This window comes from Rutidosis leptorrhynchoides, chromosome 2, assembly GCF_046630445.1.
Source record: "Rutidosis leptorrhynchoides isolate AG116_Rl617_1_P2 chromosome 2, CSIRO_AGI_Rlap_v1, whole genome shotgun sequence".
Classification (NCBI taxonomy): Eukaryota; Viridiplantae; Streptophyta; class Magnoliopsida; order Asterales; family Asteraceae; genus Rutidosis; species Rutidosis leptorrhynchoides.
In genome coordinates, this window is record NC_092334.1 from 647,529,121 (window position 1) to 647,543,922 (window position 14,802).

Genomic DNA, 14,802 nt, shown 5'->3' on the forward strand with positions numbered 1-14,802 from the left:
TATCAAATCTCTTTATAATCTTCTCCTAGAAATCAGAGATATTCGCTTTGATGGAATCTCTTCATTCTTATCTTCAAGGATTTCACTCGTATTTGATTCAGTCTTTATCTCTTATCGGCATCAACAGAATCTGTGTTTCAGTAGAGTAGAGTCTGTGTTCTTCAATCTTCCAGACTCTAGTTGTACAGACTCTAAATTTACATACTCTAAAATACTTTTAGCTAAGACTTCTTTGACTCATCAAATTCACATATTTCGTAATAGACCTTCTATAACCACACTATGAAATAGAGTCAGACTCCCCATATGAACATGTTGACTTTTTTTGAAGAGTTAGTGACTCCTACATGTCGTTAAAAAAACAAAAGATTCAACGATAGTAAGTATTGCTACTATCAAAATTGATCAGCTTGTCTTCAAGTACACTCGATAATTTCTTTACCCGAAAGTGCCCTTTTGAATCTAAATTCTAGCACTAACTATCGGGAACCTAGGAGAACAAAGGAAAATGTTCCAGTTTGTACCGTAACAGGAATAACTCATCTAGGGAACACCCACACACAAACACCTGCTAGACCATCCGAGTTGTCTTGAACTCAAAAACAACCTCTTTCCTGTTCTAGCAGCATTTTGGAGAATGTTGTGTTTTTGGATAGATGTTAGATCGTCTGCCCTGATAAATTTTTCTAATATCGTAACTAAACAGATGAGTATGGAATAGCAGCTGCAATTAACCAAGTCATTTTAGAAAGCAAATATACTAATATAAGTTCACAGTATTTGAACTATGAACACCAGACTCTCAATTGAATAGTAAATATGAATTATAAGAACAATAATTGAGAGAACACGATATGAAGATATAAGAAAGACAATGTTAATCGTGCAAAAGGGTGCTTTACAATGATAAACCATAGCCCTATTTATACAGAGTTAAACCAAATCTTGAAGATTTGGTTTTCTAAACTACTTGACTAAAACTTAGGAAAAGATAAACTTAAAACTAACAAATATTCTAAACAATGCAAAGTTTATCTTCTAGAGATAACACAGAATCAAAACACAATCTTCTTAATATTTAAACAAATCTCCAGAATTTTCCATAGCTTAATCATCAAGTAATCAAAACGTTGACTTTATCAGAATCTGCAACTTCAGACTCTAGGACTCCAGACTCTAACTCCTGCAAAACACTTTGACTCATCAGATCATTTTTCCAACAATCTCCCCCTATCTGATGATGTCAAAATCACCTGTTCACCTATTCCTTCAGTTTTGCATACTCCCTTTCAATCAATTTGCACTTGCTCTTCATAGACTTGAAACTCTTCAACATAGAAAGCTTACTGTATAAGTGCTTCACCAATTTAACTCTGAAGGGATGAGTCTACTCTGTCACACATCTAGTCAACAAGCCAAGCAACAATTCAATACCTGCTCCTTCAAATTGATCAACTCTTATCATCATTCTTTGATTACCAGTTGTTTTGAACATTAAAGCATCTAAATACTCGACATAACTATCATCAACAAACTCTAGATGCTCTGGAACAGAATACCTTTCTACATGACCTTTAACTCTCCTCTCCTTCATCTCTAACTCAAACATACCACAAAATACTTCATAATCTTTGAAACTTATAAACCCTTCTTCAAATACTAAGTGTACCAAACTAGATACCCTCTTCAATACTTCTTGCACTATAGCTTGATCATCTGCACACTCCTGGATACACACAGCTAACCCTTTCCATTCACAGAACCCTAAACGAACAATTTGGTTCAACTTAACTCTTAACCTCCTATCAGAAAAATGTGTCATAGTTAACAACAAAGTTACACCTTCAAGCTCTGATTTCTCAACCTTGACCACATCCCCTGCATACCTTCTGAATTTAAATCTTTTATTCATCTGAACCCTTAATTTATCTTGCATAGCAGCAACAACAGTAGCATTCTCCTGATCATTACCAACACCACCTGTTTGAACACCACATGTTTGAGTATGACTAGCAACCACCTGAGTTTCAACCATTTGAGTATCATCACAAACAATCACTTGAGTTTCACCAACAATCACTTGAGTTTCAACTCTATCAGCATCCTCCCCCTGAATCTGTTGCTCCCCCTCAACCTGAGCTCTCTTTGATGACTCCCCCTCAATACCTTCACCATCTAACCTTTTCCTTTTCTCCCCCTTTTTGACATCATCCACGGAGAGAGTAGACAAAAACTTCCAAATTTCAGCTTGTTGTTCTTGGAGTGTCTTAACATCAGAAGCAAAACCTGTAAAACATTCCTTAATTTCATCAACACCTGCTATCTTCTTTTCTAAAGCACTCAATCTGTCACCAATATCTGTCACACCCACTGCATCACTAGAACCACCCAAACCCTGCATATCCACTACCATCCTCCTGACCTCCATCAACTCATGCTTAGAAACAAAATTATTATTCAAGTGGAGATTAATTTTATCAAATTGAGACTGCACACCCAAAAGCTTGTCATCAAACTTCTTAGTCAAAGTAGTCAAAGTCTGGTTCAGACCAACCACATTGACTGGTGCCTCAGTCTGTGAAGAGCTACCAATGGTTAGGGGTAAGGTTTGCATGTCCTCACAACCTTCTTGTTGATAAGTAGGGCGATCCCTGGACATAGAAGGGTTTGAGACCTGTATTTCATCCTATGACATGGATGAAACATTGGCAGCCTGTGCAAGTAAGTGTAAGGATGGAATATTTGGATGGGTAGTGACAGACTTAAGTCTGGGGTAACAGTTGGCTTGGTCATTGCAGCTGGTTTTTGGATTTGGTTATTTGAGTCCAGGATTGGGACTTCTTCAAATAAGTCAACTGAGTGGGTTTCTTCAGTGACTGTAATGAGGGTATCCAAGTTTACTATCCTATCAGGTTTAGGTTGGGTCAAAGCACTGCTTTCACCAATCTCTAGCAGAGGTGATGAAGTAGTACTAGAAGCACCTTGCCTAGTGAATTTTTGAGGTGAATTCACAAGTGCTGTAACATCTAGGGTTTTAAGTATGGTGGTATTCTCAATATGAACTGGTGAGTTCATAAGGTTGGTTAAATGGAGATTTTGTTCAGTAGCAGCGGGTGAAGATGGGTTAAAATGAGGTGGGATTTCCTCATTCATGTCCTCAGCCTGCTCTGTATGTGAAACATCATGGGGTGGAGTATACCGTTAATTCCAATGATACCAAAAAGGTTCTCGTTATTGGTTTTAGCCCCAATAAGGCTCTAGTGTGCAGTTCATCCGCGGGTTACAAGATTGTGTATTCAAAGTTGTTCCCTGTTTCGAAACAACCACACGTTGAGTAAAATTACCGAGCCAACTAAACCCGGTGCCGGTGTAGGGCGGAAAAGATACTCAAGAATGGCAATTTGTACAATTAAATTCAAATCAATTCTTGGGTAACAACTTTGACTCTGATTGCTCAGAATCTGCAGGTTGGTCTGCACGGCCAAGATTGACCCAATGCATCATAAAAGAAAGTTATCAAAAAGATTGACACAATCATTATCAAATTAATACTCCTGACAAAAAATTTCAAAAAGTTACCATTAACTCCCTTCATTAATACCAAATTTGACCCTTTTATTTTAGGAAATAGAATAAAAAAAAAAATTAACCTAAAAACGAAATTTAAAAAAAACTTTATTTGACTAAAGAAGAAAACAAATTTATACACAAAAATACACTTGAGTAAACTTTTCCAGACTCTGAACAATATTACATCACCCAGACTCTAAGAAAATAATTCAGATTCAAGAAATATCATCACTGTACAACATTTCAATAGATGAATTTAACATTCCAAGTTGTCCAAGAAGATAAAAATGTCTTTCCTCAGGAAGTGCCTTAGTAAAAATATCTTCCAGTTGATCTTTAGTACCAATATGCTTTAAAACTACTTTGCCTTTCTCAACACAATCCCTTATAAAATGTTGCCTGATCTCTATGTGCTTGGTCCTGGAGTGAAACACTGGATTCTCTGTAATAGCAATAGCACTCTCATTATCACACATTATTGGAGTTTTGGTCAATGTTAACCCAAAATCCAAAAGTTGATGTTGCATCCAAAGTAACTGAGCACAACAACTTCCTACAGCAACATATTCAGCTTCTGCTGTGGACGTGGCCACAGAATTCTGCTTTTTACTAGTCCAGCTGACCAATTTTCCACCTAGCAATTGACATCCACCAGAAGTGCTTTTTCTGTCTAATTTGCAACCTGCATAGTCTGCATCTGTGTAACCAATTAGATCAAACCCTGAGTCTTTGGAGTACCAAAGACCCAGGTTAGGGGTACCTTTTAAGTACCTAAAAATTCTTTTCACAGCTTTAAAATGAGACTCCCTAGGATCTGATTGGTAACGTGCACAAAGGCATGTAGCAAACATTATATCAGGTCTACTAGCAGTTAAATATAACAAAGATCCAATCATACCTCTATAGCTTGATTGACAAGTGGGTTTTTCAGACTCATCTTTATCAAGTTTTTCAGAAACACTCATTGGAGTTCTTAAAGAGGAGCAATTTTTAAAACCATATTTAGTTAACATATCAAAAATGTAATTACTTTGGTTAATAAAAATACTATCATGACTCTGTTTTATTTGAAGTCCAAGAAAATAGTTTAAAGTACATAAATTACTCATTCTATATTCTTTAGACATTATGTCAGAAAACCATTTTCTCAAAAGTGGATTAGTAGACCCAAAAATAATGTCATCAACATAAATTTGAACAAGTAACACATCACCTTTGTCTTTTTTGATAAATAAAGTCTTGTCAATGGCCCCTCTAGAAAATTTCTTTTCTAGAAGAAATGTTGACAAAGTATCATACCAGGCTCTGGGAGCTTGCTTCAGACCATACAAAGCTTTCTTCAACTTGAAGACATGCTTGGGAAACTTCTTACTCTTGAAACCAGGAGGTTGCTTCACATAAACCTCTTCTTGCAATTTACTATTTAGAAAAGCACTCTTTACATCCATTTGGAACACCACAAAATCTTTGTGTGCAGCATATGCCAGAAACAGTCTAATAGCTTCAATTCTAGCAACAGGAGCAAAAGTCTCATCATAATCTATTCCTTCTTCTTGTCTATACCCTTGAGCCACTAACCTTGCTTTATTTCTAATCACAATACCATCTTTATCAACCTTGTTTCTGTAAACCCATTTAGTGCCAATTGCAGTTTTATCATCAGGTTTTGGAACCAACTCCCATACATCATTCCTTTCAAATTCTGTCAATTCTTCAGTCATAGCCTCAACCCAATCATTGTCAGTCAATGCTTCAAATACATCTTTGGGCTCAATTAGTGAAAGAAAAGAAGAAAAGAAGCAGTAGTTTGCAATAGCAAAGTCAGACACAGGTGTCTGAGAAGAAGAGCTAGGTTTAGGCAAACCAGTAGGATCCACAACATAATCCTCAAGATGCTTTGGAGGAACTATATTTCTAGATGATTTTCTAGTAGGAACAGCAGGATCCAAGGTGGTATTTGATGACTGATCACCCTCTTGAATAACAACAGACTCATCTTCTTGTGGAACATCTTCTGTATGAGAATTATCTGCAGAATCATTATTCAATCCAGACAAATTAGGTTATTCTGACTCAGACTCTGAATTCAGAGTCTGAATGCTATTTCCAGAAATTAAATTTGACAATTCACCAAGTACAGATTGCTCAGTGCTGGATGACTGATCCATTTCTATGGAACTTTCATCAAAAGAAACATTAATGGATTCTTCAATCTTCATTCTCCTCTGATTATATATTCTATAAGCTTTAGATACAGAAGAATATCCCATGAACACACCTTCATCAGATTTTGGCCTCATCTTTTCAAGCTGATCTCTTTGATTTAAAATATAGCACTTACACCCAAATACATGGAAGTAATGAATAGTAGGCACCTTTTTGTGGTATAACTCATAGGGAGTTTTGCCATTTTTCTTCACAATCAAAGACCTGTTTTGAGTATAACAAGCTGTATTAACAGCTTCTGCCCAGAATCTGAGTGCAATATTTGATTGGCATAGCATAGTTCTGGCTGCTTCAATAAGTGTTCTATTTCTTCTTTCAGCAACTCTATTTTGTTGTGGAGTTCTAACAGCAGAGAAATTTTGACCAATTCCAGACTCTTCACAAAAGTCAATTAGTGTAACATTTTTAAACTCAGTGCCATGATCACTCCTCAATTGTTTAACAAGAACACCTTTTTGAACCTGCTCTCTCTTGATTAAATTGATGATTTCTTCAGGAGAATCACTTTTTGCAGCTAAGAAAATAACCCAGGTAAATCTAGAATACTCATCAACAATTACCAAAGTATATCTTTTCCCACCCAAACTACTAGTGTTCATTGGACCAAATAGATCCATGTGAAGCATATGAAGTGGATCACTAATAGTAGCTAGGGTTTTTGAGGGAAACTTTGTTTTGGTTTGTTTACCCATAATGCAAGCAGAACAAGGTTTATCTTTCTTGAAAGGTTGTTGAGGCAACCCTCTAACAAGCTTCTTTTTGGAAAGCTCATTAATATTTTTGAAATTGAGATGAGATAACCTTTTATGCCAAAGCCAATTAAGTTCAGGAACAGTCTGAGAATACAAACAAGTTTCAATTCCAGTATCAACAGAATCTAAATCCAGCATGTACACATTTTGAACTCTCCAAGCTACAAGTGTTGGCCTTCCTTTTGGATCATAAATAATACCAGCTTTCTTTCTTATTCTAATCTCACAATCTTCATCAGCAATCTGACTCACACTTAGCAGATTATGCTTCAACCCTTCAACTAAAGCAACTTTCTTAAATGAAACACTTCCAGCTTTAACAGTACCATAACCAATAGTCTTTGCAACAGAATTATCACCATATCTTACAGAAGGACCTTTTTCTTCAACAAACCCTACAAGATGCTCTTTGTATCCAGTCATGTGTCTTGAGCAGCCACTGTCCAAATACCACAAATTACCCTGCTACACAAGACACAAAACAAAAAGAAAATGGTTAGTTTTTAAGAGGAACCCACTTTTCAGTGGGTTCAGTTGGAGTGCTCTTCACTCTCCAAACAAAAGCTTTGTTCCCAATCCAAATCAACTTGTCCTTAACAGTTTTCAAAACACTTTCACAAACTTTAGGTTTCCATACCTTTTCAATTTTCTCAGGAAAACAAGATGTTCTTTTAACTAAAGGTTTTTCTTGACTCTTGATTTTATCATTGAGTATTGAAATTTTCCTTTTGAGTTTTTGATTAGTCTTAGCTTGTTTTGACCTTCTTTTAGTTGACCTTATTGGATCTGGACAAGTGTCACTATCAGAGGATGATTCAGAACCACTTTTGCTACTTGACTCTTGGGTGTCAGACTCTAGGTCAGAACATACACTTTCACTTTTAGAGACTAAACTGTTAGAGTCTGAAGATTTTAAGAGTTCAGACTCTAGTGGATTTCTGCATTCTAGTATTATAGTCTCTGAGGGTTCAACAGGATCTAATGATCTTACAAATGCATTAGTTAAAATCTTTTTGTCACCATCAAATTTTACAAAAGTGTCAGGTAAAATGTCAGGTTTGAATACACTAGGACCAACTTCCACATTATTGTTTAATATGTAGTTTTCATCTAGTATAGCCTTGACATCATTTAGAATTTGTTTGGCAATAGCATCAGAATTCTTTTTGGAAGATACACACAAGATTTACAAATTGTTTCATAATATTTTGACCTTTTAACTGATCTTCCTAATTCAGTATTTAGCCTTTTTGTTTCTTCTGTGTATGCCATTTTATAGGTGTCAAGTTCTGCCTCACATTCTTTTAACTCTTAAATTTCAGCATCTTTGTTTTCGATGGTGTTTTTAAGATCAAAAATTTGTGTTCTTAACCTATCAATATCTTCTAAACACCACTTAAAGTCAAGTAACAAATACTGTAACATTCTCACTTTTTCATTATCATGATAGTTTACAAAATTTTGTACCTTATAGGCAGAAACTTTATTACAAGTAGAGTCTTTATCCATCTTTTCAATAGCTTTCAAATCTTCCTCAAACTTGCTAGAACCACTATCCCTTTCAGTTATAACCATAAGACACTTATCCTCTTCCTCATCAGATGATGAATCTTCATCCTCCCATGCTTCTGTGTACAAATCCTTTTCCTGATCTTTGTTCTTTGACTTTTCTGCTTCACTCTTCAACTTCATGTACTTGAGCTTATACTTTCTTGCCTTGTCAACAGACTTGTTGGTATTTGAACCTCCTTCACTCTTAGACCAGCAATCTGTAGCTATGTGACCTATCTTTCCACACTTAAAACATTTAGCTTTCTTTGGATCAAAAGTACTCTTACCTTTACCTTTTGTTATAACCAAACCTTTTCTGCTCAATCCTTTGTGTCAAAAGAGCCACCTGCCCTTCCAGATCTTGAATCTCCTCATCTTCATCAGAATCACTATCATCATCAGAAGTTTCATCACTTTCAGATTCAACCTTGCTAGAATAACTGGAGAATAATTGCTTATTCTTCTTTGTGGTAGCCACCAATGCAGCTTCTGGATCTTTAACAACCTTCTTAGCATTAATCTTGTTCTTTAATTGTGTTTCTTCAAAATTTGATAGTATACCAAACAGCTCACTTAATTCATAGTTGTCTATCTTCTCACTGATTACCATGGATGTAATCACAGACTCAAAATTTGATGGCAACAATTCAATGAACTTTTGACACAATACCTGTTGTGTTTTCTCTACGCCAACACTTCCAAGATCATTAATTAGAACCTGAAATCTTGAATGGAGATCACTCAAAGATTCTTTCGGCTGAGCAGTAAAGTTTTCATAACACCTTATCAGATTCTTTTTCTTTTGAGTCTTAACAACTGTGACTCCTTCATAGTCATTAAGCAAAAGATCCCACATAGCTTTAGCAGTCTTGGCATGGCTGATCTTTCTTAGAATTGAAACAGTAACAACATTGCCTATAATACTCCTTATCTTGCTATCAAGCTTGAATTTTATGGCTTGTGCTTCAGTCCATCTATCTCTTGGAGTTTCACGAAAATAAGCAGGTTGTGTAGCAACAGTATCTGTGGCAGGAACAGCTTCAACCATTGCACCAGGTATAATAGGTCCTGTTGTGAGGACTTGCTCAGCATCTTCATGAATGGAACCCAGAAACCAAAGAACTTTCAGTTTCCATGTTGCAAAGTCTGTGTCATCGAATATTGGCACACCTTTTTCAGCCATAACTGGGGCTGGAATGGTACTGGTAGACATCTTGATCAATATATGGATCGTTTTAAAAGATTACCAAGTTGGATTTACACCTTTCATGCTCTGATACTAGTTATAAGTTCACTGTATTTGAACTATGAACACCAGACTCTCAATTGAATAGTAAATATGAATAATAAGAACAATAATTGAGAGAACACGATATGAAGATATAAGAAAGACAATGTTAATCGTGCAAAAGGGTGCTTTACAATGATAAACTGTAGCCCTATTTATACAGAGTTAAACCAAATCTTGAAGATTTGGTTTCCTAAACTACTTGACTAAAACTTAGGAAAAGATAAACTTAAAACTAACAAATATTCTAAACAATGCAAAGTTTATCTTCTAGAGATAACACAGAATCAAAACACAATCTTCTTAATATTTAAACAAATCTCCAGAATTTTCCATAGCTTAATCATCAAGTAATCAAAACGTTGACTTTATCAGAATCTGCAACTTCAGACTCTAGGACTCCAGACTCTAACTCCTGCAAAACACTTTGACTCATCAGATCATTTTTCCAACAACTAATATAAACATATACAAATTAATAGACATACCAATACGTACTCCCTATTTTCATCCTAGTTTGAGCAACGGATATGAGAGTTGACTGGCCATTTGCTCGATCCGTGTTGGTGTTATATCCATCAGTTTTCTTCCGTTTAGTGCGAAGAGAATAGATGTCAATATCCTGTTGTATAACACAAGTGGTACATAACAACTCAATATCTCAATGAACCAGGTTTTTCATAACAAAACCAAATTTCATCATAAATTCTTTTGTTTAAACAAAATAAATAAATTAAGCAAAGCTATTAAACCTTGGATTGATGTGTAACACATTGGTCAGGCATAAAGCAAACCAAGCGATTATCACATCCAATAAATCACTGTTAGGATTCAATATGTATAAACAAACCTACAACAACAACAAAATCCAATACCACATGAGTGGTGTATGGGGGAGGTGAGATGTAGACAATCCTTCCCTTATCCAGAAATAAAAACAAGTCATTTCTCTACCTAAAGTGAAACACTCTCAAAAGTAGAAAAAGTCATCCCTCTCTTTATTCGACGGATAAAGAGATTGCTTCCGAGTGGACCTCTGGCCAATAAGTTGATATTTTTATAAAAAAAAATAGTAAAATGAAATTGAGACGCCGTGAAAATAGTAGAATCAAATTTCCATGGGTTTTAAATCCTACCTGGAAATCAATTTAGGCTCTAAACGGCAGTCAAGACGCCAATAATAAATTGACGCTGCTTGTTGACTCAAAAATAGAGCCAAGATATAAACCTAAGCAAACCTAAAGCTAAAGCAATCAAACTTGCATCGATGTGCAACACGTTCGTGTGTAACACATTCGTCAGCCATATCGCAAACCAAACAATATTTACATTCAGTAAATTTCCTGTTAGGGTTCAATCTATATGAACAAACCTATCTAACTTAATAATAAAGACTACAGAAATTAAACCTAGTGAATTGGAAGTTTAAGTTTCTGATACTAAGTAGCTTATTATTAGAAGTAGTATCCATCGTAAAATCGAGATTCTTCATAAGTGATTGTCAGGTGTCGAAACCCTAAGTTCAACCTTAAAATAAAATCGTGACTGGAATTCGATAATTGGGTGGGTATCTACTGTTGGATAATATTCTATTATTCAAATAATGGCTGCTACTTATATTAGTAAAAGATATGGTCTCTACTTTATTTTGATTATAAGTATCAATATATTTTGTGTACGTTTGATAGAGTTTGACCAAGTAACAAATTAGAATGAGTAGTCCTAAAGTTACTCTATGTACACCATATTTTTCTCAATAATACTGAAGAGTCAGTTATCCTTAATTGCTTTTAAATACCTCGTGTTAATTCCCTTCGAAGATACAGAAGAAAAAAACCGATCTCGTTATTTTTTTTTTCTATTGTTCCATCCTCACAAAACCTTCTGTTGAGATACACAATTCTTCCATCATTATTTGGTCATTAGTTTGGCAAGCTCCAAGTTGTACTACAACAAGTGCACGTTTTAGTCGACTAGTTGTGTTAACCTTGGGGAGCGAACGGCAGTCTCGGTTGCACCTCGATCGTGCCGAAATTTGCTTTCAAGGCAGTGATTTTCTCACGGCACAACTTCATTTATCGATAAGTGTTTTGATAATCGTTATTTCTTACATATATACATTCATATCTGTTTTGCATTTGTCCTTTGATACAGCTAATTCCAACAATTTGAAAGCGAATTTTTTTTTATTATTATCTTAATGGTTGTATCATTGAATAAGGTGCTACCAGATTTGTCAAAATTGGAACCACTTGATGGAACCAATTACAAAAGATGGTCTCAAAAGCTGTTAATTTTCTTTGAGCAACTTGAAATAGACTATGTTCTATTTTAAACATCTGAACACAATACCTCTAAGAGTCCTATTGATGTTACTGAAAAGTCAACTATTGATACCTCTAAGAGTCCTGATGTTACTGAAAAGTCAACAACTGAATTGGATAAATTGAAACTGAAATTTGAAAAAGATAATAGGACTGCTCGAGGTCATCTTTTAAATCATATGACTAATACTCTTTTTGATATTTTTATCAACCAAAAGTCTGCAAAGGTTATTTGGGAATCCCTTGAGAAAAAATATGGTGCAGATGATGCTGGTAAAAACAAATATGTAGTTGGAAATTGGCTACAATTTCAAATGGTAGATGACAAGCCAATCATGGAACAAATACATACATATGAGAACTTGGTGACTGATGATCTTAATGAAGGGATGAAGATGTGTGAAATCTTGCAAGCAAATGTGCTATTAGAGAAATTTCCTCCACTTTGGAATGACTACCGCAATCAACTCAAACACAAGAAACGTGATCCTTCACTACAAGAACTAATCAGTCACATGAGAACCGAAGAAGCCAACCGCTTAAAGGATAAGAATATCTCTAACCCTTCTGGTTCTATTAAAGCTAATTTAGTTGAATGTGTTGGTCCTTCAAAACACAGGTTTAAAGGCAAAAATAAGAACCATAAAAATGGGTACCAAAAGAAAACGTTTGTCCCGAGAAAGGTAGATGGCGGTATTCAGAATATCAAAGGCTCGTGCTATGTTTGTGGAAAGCCTGGGCACAAAGGTTTTTAATGCAATGACCGCAAGGATCAACAAAGCGCGAATCGAAAGCAATCTGCCCCACAAGTAAATGTTGTTGAAAATGAAATTATAGCAGCTGTGGTTGTTGAGACTAATCTGATAGAAGACAAATCCGTGTGGATAATGGATAGTGGTGCTACAGGGCACTTTTGTAATAACAAGGGACTTTTCCATCAGCTTGAGGAAGTGCCAGATGGTCAACACGTCTTCATGGGAAACTCCAATACGGCTGGGGTACTTGGTAAAGGAAAGGTTCTTTTAAAATTCACATCTGGTAAAACTTTGGCCTTAAATAATGTCTTATACGTGCCTTCTCTTCGTAGAAATATGGTTTCGGGCTCGTTGCTACTTAAGGCAGGCTTAAAAATTGTTCTTGAAGCTGATAAAGTAGTAATTTCCAAAAATAATGTATTTGTAGGGATGGGATATGAGACCGGGGGTTTATTTGTACTAAACATTGATACTTCTTCTAATGCAAGTTCTTCTGCTTCTGCTTATAATGTTGAGTCTACTAATATGTGGCATGGTAGATTAGGACACTTAAATATTTCTTCCATCAAGAAACTTAAAAACATGAATCTGATTAATGTTCTTGATGATAAAGAATTTTCAAAATGTTCAATATGTGTTGAAGCAAAATTTGCCAAAAAAACCTTTTAAAAGTGTTGCATACAAAACCACTCAATTACTTGAATTAATACACACTGATTTGGCTGATTTTAAGAATATAGCAAGTAAAGGAGGTAAAAAATACTACATAACTTTTGTGGATGATTATTCAAGATACACTAAAGTATACCTCCTAAAATCTAAAGACGAGGCTGAAGAGATGTTTTTAAAATTTAAAGCAGACGCAGAAAACCAATTAGATCGAAAAATCAAAAGACTTAGGTCCTATAGAGGTGGGGAATATAGTACTAATTTCCTTAAGGACTTTTGTGAGAAAAGTGGAATTATACACGAAACAAGTGCACCTTATACGCCTCAACAAAACGGTATAGCTGAAAGGAAAAATATGACACTTAAAGATATGATGAATGCTATGTTATTAAGTTCAGGAATGCCTAAAAATATGTGGAGTGAAACTATTCTTTCTGCTAGTTATATATTGAACAAAGTACCTCATAAAAAACTTGATAAAACTCCTTATGAGTTATGGAAAGGATTCCCGCCTAACCTAAAATATTTACGAGTGTGGGGGTGTTTGGCTAAGGTAGCTTTACCGAGTTTTCAAAAACCTAATGTTGGGTCTAAGACGTTTGATTGTGTCTTTATTGGTTATGCCTTGAATAGTGCTGCTTATATATTTATGTGTTTGTCTGATAACTCTATATGTGAATCTAGAGATGCTGAGTTTTTTGAGCATGTTTTTCCCTTAAAGAAATCTGATGGTGATAATACTATTTGTCCATCTAATACTACTAATGTAACCTCTTTCTTCTAGTACTACTAATCAAGTAAATGAACCTATAAGAAGTAAAAGACAAAGAGTTGAAAGTAGTTTTGGACCTGACTTTATAACTACATATTTAATCGAAGGTATTATTTCAGATAAAGTGAATGAGGATATTTTTACAACTTTTTTATTAGAAGAAGATCCTAAAACTTATAGAGAAGCAGTTACATCTATATATTCTAGCTTTTAGAAAGATGCCATCAATAGTGAATTAGAGTCAATAATGATTAATCACACTTGGGACTTAGTAGATTTGCCTAAGGGTTGCAAACCTATTAAATGTAAATGGATATTCAAAAGAAAATTAAAGCCTGATAATACTATAGAGAAGTATAAGGCTTGATTAGTTGTTGTAGGCTACTCTCAAAGGAAAGGCATTGATTTCTTTGACACTTATTCTCCTGTTACCAAGGTTGCTACAATTAGGTTACTTATCGCCCTTGCCGCGATCAATGACCTAGTTGTACACCAAATGGATGTAAAAACGGCTTTCTTAAATGGTGATCTAGATGAAGAAATTTATATGGAACAATCTGAAGGTCTAGTGATTCCAGGTAAAGAGAATAAAGTATGTAAACTCAAAAAATCACTATACGGCCTTAAACAAGCTCCTAAGCAATGGTATTTGAAATTTGATAGTACTTTAGTGAGCAATGGTTTTGTGGCTAATGAATCAGATGCATGTGTGTATTCTAAGTTAATTGGATCTGATTGTGATTATTTGCTTATATGTTGATGATATGCTAATATTTGGGACTAACTTAAATGTCGTTAAGGAAACGAAAATATTCTTATCTTCTCGTTTTGACATGAAAGATCTTGGAGAAGTTGATATAATTCTTGGAATTAAGGTGAGAAAAACTGAAAATGG